This window comes from Arachis duranensis, chromosome 7 (genome assembly GCF_000817695.3).
Source record: "Arachis duranensis cultivar V14167 chromosome 7, aradu.V14167.gnm2.J7QH, whole genome shotgun sequence".
Classification (NCBI taxonomy): Eukaryota; Viridiplantae; Streptophyta; class Magnoliopsida; order Fabales; family Fabaceae; genus Arachis; species Arachis duranensis.
In genome coordinates, this window is record NC_029778.3 from 3,155,245 (window position 1) to 3,169,580 (window position 14,336).

General features: G+C 31.6%; 1 long non-coding RNA gene across 1 annotated transcript; it reads left to right on the plus strand.

Annotated features, from left to right (window-relative positions):
• The first annotated feature begins 10,786 nt into the window (after positions 1-10,786).
• On the plus strand, positions 10,787-12,637 carry LOC107496396 (uncharacterized). Its single transcript, XR_008001559.1, has 4 exons — positions 10,787-11,017; positions 11,601-11,645; positions 11,980-12,215; positions 12,408-12,637. It is a non-coding gene; the product is annotated as an uncharacterized LOC107496396 (long non-coding RNA).
• The last annotated feature ends 1,699 nt before the right edge of the window (positions 12,638-14,336 follow it).

The window sequence follows — 14,336 nt, forward strand, 5'->3', positions numbered from 1 at the left end:
AAATTAATCTTTACAAGATATTTTTTTGACTAATTAATATTTCTAATAAGTTTGACCATACTTGTAAAATAGAAAAAATTTCATCATTTTTGTAGGATCTTAATTTGAAAATAAATCGTAAAATTTTCTAAATAATAATACTTAGAATCATATTAGTTTGTTATATTATAGTGTTCTTAGTCCAAACAAAAAATAATACACCCAAATGTTACCAAAAAATAATTAATTTTTATGAAAAAAGTATTTAGACAAATTACAATATATTTAATAAAGTATTAGTTTGTGAGTAATTATAATATTTTTATTAACTCTGTAAAAAATATATATATTATCATTAGGATCAAAATTTTCATAATATATATATATATAATTCTTTTTATCAACTGTATTATGATTTTTTTCGTAGGGTGATTTTTACATTATTAATTTAAACTTTGTATTATCATTTTATATTTTGTTATTATAAAAGTATGAATGTTAATTTTTTTTATAGGAATGTTATTCATAACATATTTTTTATAATTTATTTTTACTGAATAAAATTTTATGTGCTAGATTTTTTGTTATTTATTGTATATGGATAAATATCTAAATTGATATTTAAACAATTTTAGATCGGATATTTTAGTCCTTAAAATTTTATTTTTTAGAAGTCCTCGTTTATTACTCTCATCATATAGATTGGTTCTTCCGTCGTTTATTTTAAAAGAATCTAATTTCTCTTAGAGTGTATTTTTGGAACTTAACTATTTTGTAATAAAATTTATTAAAGATTTATTTGTTCAATAAATATATTAAAAATTTAATTGAAAACAACAAAAGATCAATTTATCAATTAATTTTTTTGGAGTCTTATTTATCCTTCATATCTGTTAAGGTTAATTTTGTCAGCAATGTAAACTTTAAGATCCTATTTTATAACTTATTCTAAAACAAATGAGATGTTTAAAGAAATTGTGACATTTATTGCTAAAATATAATTATGTGCAATTTATAAAAGAAGTTTATAGAAATAAAAAGAAGTCTAACTTATGTGTTACACCGAATTTTCAATTAAGTCCCTATACTTTTTTTCTTTTCAATTAAGTCCCTATACTTTTTTTCTTTTGAACCATAATATATTACTAGAGAAAAATATTTTAAGAAACTCATATTTGTACCTAGATTGATTAAGGGTACACAAGTAAAAGAATAATAGTGATAAAATAAAAAGGATTATAGGAATATCTTTTATATTGTAGAATCATTGAATAGGGATTATAGGGATTATAGGAATATCTTTCATTGAATATTTATAGTTTTATCGAATTTTCAATTAGGTCCTTGTACTTTTTTTCTTTTCAATTAGGTCCCTAAGGGTATACAAGTAATTTCACAATTTACTAACAGTTTTTTGACGTTTAACGTTAACAAGGATTAAATTGAAAAAAAAATAATATATAGGGATCCAATTGAAAAGAAAAAAAAGTATAGGGACTTAATTGAAAATTCGGTAAAACTATAGGGACCTGTAGAATAATTAAACCTTAATTTTTTATAAGAAAAATATTGTTATTATTGTTAATATTGTTTTAATTATTGTTATAATACTATTATTACAATAATTATAATTAATGAAAATGATAACTATAAATTAAAAATTTTTATCGTTATTTTTAAATGCTTAAATAATATGTTTTTTTATTAAAAAAAGTTTATAAATGAACCAATCAATTTTTTTTAGAAGAAAATGAATAATCAATAAGCTTTTTCTTAATAAATTTTCTAATGCTTGTTGAAAAAGAGGTCAGTCACACTAACTTATCACAGGCTCAATTCATCCAACACGGCAACACAAGCTAGCTATAGATCGGACAATATTGTAATTTTATCTCTCTCTTGGTGGGTGAAAGAAAGGACAAATATCTTCTTCACTATGCTCATTAGTCAAACAAGTCTACGTACAAGATTCTCATTCAATCTCATTCTTTGATTTATTTTATTATAAATCTCAATGATTAAAAAGAATGGAACATCATGTACTGCTAAAATACAACGGTATATGTGAAACGCTTCCCTATAGTATATATACTGTGTCTCCGTTCTGATAATTGGGCTAAGAATTAAAAGTGGGTCCTACATGTCTTGGCCATAACTAACGTCTAACGAGGTGAATAGCTGCCTGGTTCAGTAACCATGTGGTCAAGTAATAACTAAAAGTGAGAGGGGCTAAATCAAGAATGAAAATCTTATGTTTTTTGTATTTTTCTTCTTTTAATACAAACGAAAACCGAAGTCAAATTGAATTATATATATAGGATACTTCCCTACAAATTATTGACTCTCTAAAAATCTATAATTTAATAGAGTGGATTGAAAAAATATGTCAAAGAGAATTCTTGGTTTTAAGTTCAAAGTTCTAACTTTCGCCCCCAACTCACCAGGCACATTGTCCAAGGTAATTTCTTGATCTTTTGAGGAAATATTGGCATTATATACCTGTTAAGAATTCGCAAAATATTGTGGATATTAGATACTGAAATTCATCTTAATTCAATGAATCTTGGAGATACTATTAAGGCTGAAAATAATGTATTTTAGAAGGATAAAGCTAAAGTCATGATTTTTCTTCGTCGTCATCTTGACGAAGGATTGAAAAATGAATATCTCACGTTAAAAGATCCTGCAGATCTTTGGAAAGACCTTGAAGAAAGGTATAATCATCAAAAAATGGTAATACTTCCTCAAGTCCGATATGAATAGACGCATTTGCGTTTACAAAATTTTAAATCCATAAATGAATATAATTCTGCAATATTACGAATCACCTCACGAATGAAATTATGTGGGGAAAAGATAACTGACCATGATATGTTGGAGAAAACTTTCTCAACCTTCCATGCCTCGAATGTGCTCCTGCAGTAGCAGTATCGAGAAAAAGAGTTTAAAAAATATTCTGAGTTAATTTCTTACCTTCTTGTTGCTGAACGTAACAATGAGTTGCTCTTGAAAAATCATGAAGCGCGCCCAGCTGGCGCCGCCCCATTTCCTGAAGTTAATGTGGCAGATTACCCCAGAAGAGGTAAATGGCAAGGTTTTAATAACAAGAAAAATTATGGAAGGAAAATGAATTATATTCAAAAGAGATGATCTCATCAGAAGTGGGATAAAGAAAGAAATATCGAGCAGAGTAAATCAACAGAGGATAAGTGTTTCCGTTGTGGTGGAAAGGGCCATTGGTCATGTACTTGTCGTACCCCAAGGCACCTAGTCGATCTTTACCAGGCATCTTTGAAAAAGGACGACAAGGGAAAAGAGTCGAATTTCATTTCAAATGATGCTGAAAATTCCACCACTCATTATGATGTATCTGATTTTTTTGAGGATCCTGAAAGAAATATTGGTCATTTGATCAATGATGGAATAGTTTAATGTGTGAGATTGTTAAGTATTCATGTAAATAAATAATGTAAAGAATTTATTGTTAAGTTTTATTTTCTATGTATTTAAGTTTTAAATATAATGTATATAAATAATAAAATATTAATGTTTATGAATTTTGAAATCATTAAACGTGTCATGTTTTAAAATAAAATTTTAGTATATGACATTATTTTTATGTACAGTATTTCTTAGAAAAATAATTCCGATCAAGTATTCAATTTAACTGTGCATACTACTCATTTTATTATTATTTGTCTTTGAAGAGAATGGCAAGGATATGTAATGAAGATGTATGCCTTACGGATAGTGCAAGTTCGCACACTATTCTCAAAAGTGATATATATTTTACCCATCTTATGCCAAAAGAATAATGTGTTAATACTATAATTGGCTCAGGCAATGTGATTGAAGGCTCCGGAAGAGCTATAATTTTGTTTCCCAGAGGAACAAAATTCATAATAAATAATGCACTGTTGTCTACCAAGTCTCGAAGAAACTTGTTGAGTTTAAAAGATATTCGCCGAAATGGATATCATATTGAGACTATGAATGAGGGAAATCATGAGTATTTATGTATCAAAACTCATGATTTAAATAAAAATGTTATATTAGAAAAGTTACCCTCACTTTCATCTGGGTTGTATTATACCAAGATTAGTGCAATTGAATCACATGCCATTATAAACCAGAAGTTTACTAGCCCAAATAAATTCATAACTTGGCACGACCGATTGGGTCATCCGAGAACAACCATGATGAGGAGAATTATTGAAAACTCCCATGGATATTCACTAAAGAACTAGAAGATTCTTAAGACTAGTGAATTTTGTTGTGCTGCATGTTCTCAGGGAAAGTTAATTTTAAGGCCATCACCAGTAAAGATTGGATTTGAGTCTCCTGAATTCCTAGAAAGGATTCAAGGTGATATATGTGGACCTATTCATCTACTATGTGATCTTTTAGATATTTTATGGTCCTGATAGACGCATTTTCGAGATGGTCACATGTGTGCTTATTATTTTCTCGCAACCTGGCATTTGCGAGATTACTGGCTCAAATTATTCGATTAAAAGCACAATTTTCAGAAAATCCAATTAAAGCAATTCGTTTTGATAATACTGGTGAATTTACTTCCCAAGCTTTTGATGCTTATTGTATGGCTAATGGAATAAGTGTTGAACATCCAGTAGCTTATGTTCACACACAAAATGGGTTAGCAGAATCGCTTATTAAACGCTTCCAATTAATTGCTAGACCCTTGCTTATGAGAACGAATCTCCCAACCTCGGTTTGGGGGCATGCTATTTTACATGCCGTAGCACTTATTCGTTTGAGGCCAACGAGTTACCATCAGTTCTCTCCTATGCAATTAGCATTTGGCCAGCAGTCAAATGTTTCCCATTTAAGAATATTTGGGTGTGCGATATATGTTTCCATTGCACCACCTAATCGCACCAAAATGAGACCCCAAAGAAAATTGGGGATATATGTTGGATATGATTCTCCCTCTATAGTGAAGTATCTTGAGATACAAACTGGAGATGTATTTAAAGTCCGATTTGCAGATTGTCATTTTGATGAATCAAAATTTTCAACATTAGGGAGAGAGAATAAGCTTCCTGAAAAGGAACTTAATTGGAATGCATCATCGTTGATGCATTTAGATCCTCGATCAGGGTAATGTGAACTAGAAGTTCAAAAGATTATACATTTGCAAAGAATAGCAAATGAATTGCCTGATGCATTTTCCGATACAAAGAGGATAACCAAATATTATATACTAGCGAAAAATGCCCCAATTCGAATTGATGTCCCAGTAGGACAAGTAGCCACTGAAGCAAATTCATGCCAGAAGCGTGGCAGGGTGGAAAATTCCCCAATTCGAATTGATGTCCCAGTAGGACAAATAACCACCAAAGCAAATACACGCCAGAAGCATGGCAGGCCTGTCGGTTCCAAAGACAAAAATCATCGAAAGAGAAAAGAGGTAAATACCATTCCTGTTGAAAAAGACATAGTAGAGACACCTGCAGTTGTCCAAAATTTCGATATAGTTTTAACGCCAGAAAACGTTCAAGTACCTCAAAATTGTGAAAATGACGAGATCTCGATAAATTATGTCTTTATAGGAGAGAAATGGGACCGAAATAAGACAATTGTCAATGAAATATTTGCATATAATGTGGAATTAAATATCATGCATGAAAGTAAGGATCTTGAGCCAAGATCAGTCGAAGAATGTCAACAAAGAAATGATTGGCCAAAATGGGAAGCAGCCATGAAGGCTGAATTAAACTCACTTGCAAAACGTGAAGTCTTTTGACTTGTAGTCCGTACACCTGAAGATGTAAAACTTGTTGGATACCGATGGGTATTTGTGAGAAAACGAAATGAGAAAAATGAAGTTGTGCGCTACAAAGCCCGACTTGTGGCACAAGGTTTTTCACAAAGGCCCGGTATAGATTATGAAGAAACGTATTCCCCTATAGTGGATGCGATAACATTGCGTTATTTGGTCAGTTTATCTGCATATCATAAACTGCATATGCATTTAATGGATGTGGTAACAGTCTATTTATACGGCTCATTAGATCGTGATATCTATATGAAAGTCCCTGAAGGACTAAAGATATCTAAATCATCCAATGTATATTCACAAGGGTTATACTCAATCAAATTGCAAAGATCTTTATATGGTCTAAAGCAATCTAGACGAATGTGGTATAATCGTCTTACTGAGTATCTAGCCAAAAATGGATTCAAGAATGATGATATCTGCCTTGTGTTTTCATCAAGAAAACTGCATCTGGATTTTATATGGATAAGTCACATCCCTTGAGTACCCCAATGATCGTAAGATCTTTTGATGTGGAAAAGGATCAATTCCGTCCTAAAGAAGAAAATGAAGATATCCTTGGTCCTGAAGTACCATATCTTAGTGCCATTGAAGCGCTAATGTATATTGCTAATAATACACGACCTGATATATCATTTTCTGTGAATTTACTCGCAAGATATAGTTCCTCTCCAACCAGAAGACATTGGAGTGGAATCAAGCAAATCTTTCGATATTTTCATGGAACGGTTGATATGGGATTGTTTTATCCCTATGGATCCAAGTCACAACTAGTTGGCTATGCAGATGCTGGCTACTTGTCTGATCCATATAAAGGAAGATCTCAAACAGGATAACTATTCACATATGGTGGTACAACTATATCATGGAGGTCCACGAAACAGACGATAGCAGTAACATCCTCTAATCATGCTGAAATACTAGCAATTCACGAAGCTAGTCGCGAGTGTTTTTGGCTGAGGAGTCTGATTCAATATATTCTGTCATCATGTGGACTGATTGATCATAAGATAGCTCCAACTGTCCTATTTGAAGATAATACAGCATGCATTGCTCAACTTAAAGGCGGATACATCAAATGTGATAGAACAAAGCATATTTCTCCCAAATTCCTCTTCACTCATGATCTTCAAAATCAAGGGACAATTGATATCCAACAGATCCGCTCAAGTGATAATCTGACAGATTTATTTACAAAGTCACTCCCAAAATCCTCCTTTCAAAGATTGGTACATGAGATTGGGATGCGCCGATTTCGAGACATTAACTGATGTCGACAAGAGGGGGAGACTGTACTCTTTTTTCCTTGGTCAGGTTTTTTTTCCATTGGGTTTTTCTTGACAAGGTTTTTCATGAGGCAGTTCCCATCACAAAGGATAATGTATTCTTTTTCCTTCACTAAAGTTTTTTTTCCCATTGAATTTTTCTTTAGTAAGATTTTAACGAGGCATAATCCTAAATGGACATCCAAGGGAGAGTGTTGTGATAAGATTTGTTACGTGGATGCCCATTTATGATGGACGGTGCAGTATTCTCAAAGAAAAATGCTTTTAATAAGTGTTTGAAAAAGTTACCTCATGTACCTATATAAATAGAGGCTCAAGCCTCTGACAGTAACACAATAATAAGAATATTAAAACATTCTTCGCGCTCTCTTTCGTACTATTCTCCTTCTTACATACTTTATAATATTATAAAATATATTAATTGATATAGTAATTTTAGTGAATATTATTAGTAATTAGTATAGTTATCTAATTATATTTCCATATTTTATATTTATTATCTCTTCTTGATTTATTTAATTATTTTACAACACAAAATATCAAGTGACTAATATTTTTTTATTTTTTTGTCTTGTATTTAAATTAATACTAATTAATTTTCTATTTTATTTTACTAAAAGTGTTAGTTTTCTATAATTTTTCTATTATCTCTACATGATAAAAGGATAAAATTTTAATTATAAATTATTAAAAAATAATTTGCGTCGGAACTGAAACGAACTAAATAACCTATGTAAAATGATAAAAAGTGACCAAATTAATATACCATCAAAATAGATTAAAAAAAAATATAACACTAATATTTTGACGTAAATTTTTTTTAAATTGAATAAAATATAAATATAAATCAATATTTTAAAATATATCTATATTTAACGATAATTACAATATATAATATATCAAAATAAGATATTTTTCTTATACAATTTATAATATCTAATAAATACTAAAAATATAATCAAACTCTAGTATGTATTACTCGTCACGTAGAATTTTATTATTTTTTAAGTATATTATTCTCACTATATATATCATAATAAAATTTTCACTCACAAGTTACTAGAAGCTTTGAATTGCTTTGTTAGTTTTTGGGTTGCGTTTATTTATAGATAAGAAGATATTAACATATAAAATTATATTTGATAAGACATAAATAAAAATATTGTGTCAAAAAATATTAAATTAATATATTTTATATTAATTCTAATAAAAAAATAATACGTAACGAATATGAAAGAAAAAGAGAAAATATTGAATTTGGTTTTTAAGTTATATTTGAGTCTTAATTTAGTTTTTAAAATTTCAATTGTCTCAATTTAGAGATTAAATTAAGACAACTAAAATTTTAAAAACTAAATTAAGACTCGAGTGTAATTCTAAAGACTAAATTGAATATTTTTTCAAAAGAAGAATATTAATTTTTGAAATTGTTTGCTTGAAACTTTGAATTAAAGAAAAACAAGTTTTGTTGATTGTTGAGATATGAAGGGGTGTGGTGGGGACAGTCACAGGCGTGCAAGCGTGCGTCTTTGACCCAACTTGCTTTACTTGTTACTGTTCCAATAACCCCTCACTCTTCTTTTTCTCTCTCTCAATTAAATTCTAATCACACTCCATAATTCATTTAAATAATAATAGTAATAATTAAAGTGAATAACATTAACAACTACTATTATTAGAAGGTCGAAAATTCTAACACAGGATGCAGCATTCATTGACTCTCTTCCTCTCCTTCACCCTTCTTCCGTCGACCGTGTTCCCTGCATTTTTCAGCTGAAACTCCCCACACCCATCTCTGATTTCACCTCCAGATTCCAAACTAAGACCTTACACACAAAAAAGAACGCAACTTGCAACTACCCAGACTTCGATTCTGCCTCATCTTCCAAGTCCAAAGTGCTTCCTTTTTGTTTTCGGTTGGTCAACGAGGTCAAGATGCTGCTGAGCTTCAAGGGTATCATGTAGATCGAATAGGACCGTTTTAGACGTCTTTATCTGAGTGGTTCTTTTTTTTTATGTTCACAGTATCTCCCAATCCGACAGACCAAGAACTAATCATACTAAGAGAACATTAAATTTAAACACTAAAATTAACTGTTAATATAAAATATATATTAAAATATATTAAAACTATGTATATATTTGTATATAAATATATAATAGTTAATTAAATAACTGATTTTTTTTTATGCTTACATAATAATTTTATATAAAATTAATATGAGATATATCTAATTATTATATAAATGTATGATATCGTAAATATCTTCTAAAATACCTTGATATATGCTGCCTTCCATGATGAAGAGGTCCAATTGAAAGAAGCTATGGAGTGTATGGATCTTCGTTAAGAGAGGCTACGCATTGGCTAGCATTTCTTCCATCTCAATTGCCATGATCACCATTTGCATTTAAAATCTTTGCTTCAAAACTGAATACACATATTTAGTGTTTATAAAAAAATGATTTTTATGTTTATAAAAATATTTTATTATTTTGTTATGACCCGATTAGTCTTATGCTATAATAAATTTGATTATTTTATAATAGTAGATTACTTTGTTTAAAAATATAAAAAAATCTATAAATATATAAATACATAAGGATAATTTGGAGTGACTATTTTTTTGTATTTATGGAATATTTATAGAGTATTTTTGAAAATGAACACAGCTGCACAATATAATTTTTCACTGTCTCTTTACCTGAAATGTTCATATATGTGGTGGGACTTACTCCAACTATATCAAATTCAATTTGAATGATGAAAGACTTCAAAAGTGGTTGCAGATAGTTATTATTGAAGGAAATTGATAACTTCATATAGAGAAATGAATGCTAAAGAAGGAGACAAAGTTTAGTTAGGTATCAATAATTCTTAATTAATTAAATTATTCTTTTACTTTAATGTATTTTTATATTGTTGATTTTTAAGTTGTGTTTAAATTCTATTTTTAAGAGAGAAATATAAAAGGAGACAAAGTTAGGTTAATAGAGATCTGTAGAGATAAGTTAATATTTTTTAATTTAATTTGTCTCTAGCTTTTTTACAGTATTTAATTAACTAACTAACGTAACTATCCACCAACTTCCAACCTTATGAGATTATGATGATTACTGAATTATATATTAAAATCCCAATTAGTCAAAAGGATCCAACCAGATTATGATGTAGATGCGCTCCTCAAGACAAATATGTTGGAATAAAATTAATTTTAATAACGTTCTACAAGAAAAAAGGTCTATGGCCACGCTTTTTTCTTGCCACGCTTCAAAAGCGTGGCCAAAGTGGTCAATGGCCACGCTTTTATGAGAGTGGCGATAGATTAGAGATTTGGCCACTTTTTTTATTGCCACGCTTCAAAAGCGTGGCAAAAAGTATCAACGGCCACGCTTTTTTTTGCCACGCTTCAAAAGCGTGGCCATAGAGAGAAACAAGGACATTTTGAAAGCGTGGCGACAGGGTTTCATTAGGCCACGCTTACAAAGCATGACCATATTCTAGTACTCTTTTGGCACGCTTTAAAAGCGTGGCCAAAAGGTTCTTTTCTGCCACGCTTCAAAAGCGTGGCCGTAGAGCAAAACAGTGACGTTTTAAAAGCGTGGCGAGAGGGGCTCCAACCAATTGACCCTAACCCGGCTCCTGACCCGGCTCCCAACCCGGTCCCCAACCCAAATACTCTAACCCTAATCACTCGAAACCTTAACCCTGGAAGAGCGCCTCCCATTACCCTCGCACTTCGCCCTTCGCCCTTCGCCCTTCGCCCTTAGCCTTCGTCACTCGAAACCGCTCATCGAATCCGCTCATCGCACTGTTAATCTTCGTCACTCGCCCTTAGCCCTTCACCCTTCTTCATCTTGTTAATCTTCATCTTCGTCTTCCGCTCATCGAATCCGCCCATCGCACTGTCTCCTACCTCGGCGACCTTATGGCCTCCTTCAGTTCAAAGATGTCCGTACTCTCTCTCTCTCTTTCATAAACTCTTCCTCACTTCAATTCTCTCTTTGATCGCCGTTTCGTTTACTAGCTTTTGATAATTAGGTTTTTCTTTACTTTCCTTCGTTTTCGATTGTTATTTGAAAGATGATTTGCGTGTGCTTGTTGATCTGAGGAAGCTGTAGTTCCTGTTTGAGAATGACTTCTGCTTCACTCTCATCGTGCTCAATTCGCTTATCTCTCACTTGATTCCTTTTAACTTATTCTGTCGTATTCGTGAGACTCGGTAGATTACTGGATTTCAGTATCCTTCTAGGCTTCTTTTATTATAGCTAATTAAGTGGCGAACATAGTCTTTGTGAATAAAATTTTTTACTTCAGAATTCGTTAGCAACTGGAATGTAGGTATCGATCATAGTTTTTACATAAAGATTGAACAGTTTGTGTGTGTGTGTGTGTGTGTGTGATCAAGTTAAAAGGATTGTGCAGAATAGTTAGGGTAAAATTTGCTATCTTAGATAGCAGTGAATCAAGTAATCGTGTTTTTAAGTTTCTCTAAATTGAAGCATAATGTGTTCTTTTGAATCTTTTCTTTCAGCTCAATGCAGAGAAGTGCCCTTTTCAGCGGACTTATGCGACTCAGGTGTGTTTGTTTGCTGCTTTCTTAAGCCACTGCTTCTTGAAAACGCTTTGTTTGTAGTGAATGTTGATGAAAAAAGAAAAAATAATAAAGGAGAAATTGTTAATCCCAATAGTTGTTTAAAAAGATGTTGTTAATTATGGCCTATTGAACTGGCATTCTCTTCATTGCCATTTGGCTTCTCTACAAAACCCTTTGGACATGAATTAGCAATCACCTGACCCAAGCCAACCATTCATTAAGTACTGCTGTGACTTTATGTTTCATATGCTGATTCCTTTCATGATTTGTAAATGTTGGACACTAGATTTCTCAATCAAGTAAATGTGCAATGCAGGTTTAGTCACACAAAATTCTAAATCAACTGGATATGGGTCACGGGGTCAGTGTGGGTGGTGGTCAACTGGATATATTCTAAGATCTATATATGATCTTGCTTGCTTAGAGGATGAAGTTGATTTCCTCATAGCTCAATCAGAGCAAGACCGACTGAAAAGGAATAATGTCAAATTCTGGCATGTTTTTCGATCAAAGGAAATCAAATTGGCTTTCCTTGTTGGAGGAGGACTTCTGGTAATAATGCTTGTTTCCTTTTCTTTTATTCTTTAATCTTCTTTTAAAGTTTTTTTTACAAGATAACACATGTTTTGGTTTGTGGCCTTGAGTAATAAGCTAAAAGAAAATAAAGCTAGTGTTGCCTAGAATGGAAAGTGAAGCTTCAAAATAATTTATCAATTTTGTATTTGGTTTTGCCATCTTTTGCAGGTAAAAAAGTTCACAAATGTTTCCGAAACAATTATGTATGATCTAAGGGAAGAAAGTTTAAGAGGGCTAGAGGAAAGAAGAATAGCAAAGGACTTAGGATTTAAGTTGTATTGTTTCTGTATTTTTCTTCCGTTTTTAGTTTTAGAATTTGAACTCGAGATTTATTTTGTATTGGAGTATTAGTTTTTTAATGTATAAAACAATTATAGCAAAAATTATATATGTCACTAATTATTATTTGATTTGTCTTGTAATAAAAATTGCATATTATATTTATAAGTTTGATAATAAAAAAGAACTGAAAAATTTATATTTTGTATTAATGAAGGTAAAAATTAGAAAAAGGATTTTTTTTAAATTTTATAAGGCTATTGCCACGCTTTTAAAGCGTGGCCGTATCTCTGGTTATGGCCACGCTTTAAAAGCGTGGCAATATCTTGCTATCGCCACACTTCAAAAGCGTGGCCATATCTCTCTGTCACCACGCTTTGAAAGTGTGGCCATATCTCCTACATACGGCCACGCTTTAAAGGGTGGCCATTTGTAAAAAGCGTGGCAAAAGAAAAAGCGTGGCGATAGGTCACCAAAAGCGTGGCAATAGAGCAACCGCCACGCTTACATACGCCACCCTTTCAAAAGCGTGGCGGTAGCTCAAAAAGCGTGGCAAAAAGCTATCGCCACGCTTTTTTCAGCTTTTCGCCACGCATTAAAAGCGTGGCAACAGAGTTATTTTCTTGTAGCCCAGATCATTCGTATTGAGTCATAAAAAATATATCACAATGCAAAAGTGTACCTTTACTCGCAAAAATCAGGAATTGAAGGAAGGATTTGGATCTTGTGGATCTTTTGATATTCCTCAACCAAAGCCTTCTTTATTCCTAGGCGGCTGAATTGTGACTCTTTTGATGGGGAAAGAGCAACAGAGGCGGCATTCGTATATAGGAACCGAAACTCTGAAAGTCTATTTATATTTGAGCATGGCACCCATTAAACCCTAAATCCCAAATAAAATAGTATCTAAATCCCAAAAGATAATATATCTAAAATCCAAAAAAGATAATTATCTAAGGAACAAAAGATAATATCCGGTTTTATTTTCATTTAATTCCAAATCAAAAGTAATAATGACTTATTCAATTTAGTATTTATAACAATAAATGAGATCATCATTATATAAGTCATTTAATTTGAAATAGCATAATTTGTGATTATAATTGCCCACAAATAAATTAGGAAATTAAATAATTTCCTAACAATCTCCCACTTGGGCTATACATATATTCTTTCTTGACATAATCACATCTTACAAACTTTATGCGCGCATCTGAATGCTATTTCTTTTATTACTTTAACAATCTGGTCCGTCTCATATATTAGATATGGAACTACCGTAGCTTTTATCACATTAAATGTCGTGACTAAACCACGACAATCACCATCCTAATATACTTAACGACATAGATCAAATTTGGATGAGTAATATGGAATTACATGCCAAGTGATCTCATGCATGTCTATTTCCAGCTGGTCCAACTTTAAAACTTTATTGAGACCAAACACATTACAAATATTGCAAAATGAACATTTCACGCATAACATGAAATAAACCATCAACTTAATTCTGTAGAAAAATAACTCAATATCTGTCATAGGACATATAGCATAAAATAAACTCCCACTAAACCAAGGCATCACAAATATTGACACCCATCCGAACAGTATGCTCATAAAAGACTTTAGGGATCAATCCCTTGGTTAATGGGTCTGCTAGCATATATTCTATTCCTATATGTTCTATGAAAATCTGTTTTTCTTGAATTTTTCTCCTTAACAACTAAGAACTTGATGTCTATTTGCTTCGATTTTGTCAAGCTCTTATTGTTGTTGGAGTATAATATTGCTGACTTGTTGTCACAGAATATCTTTAAT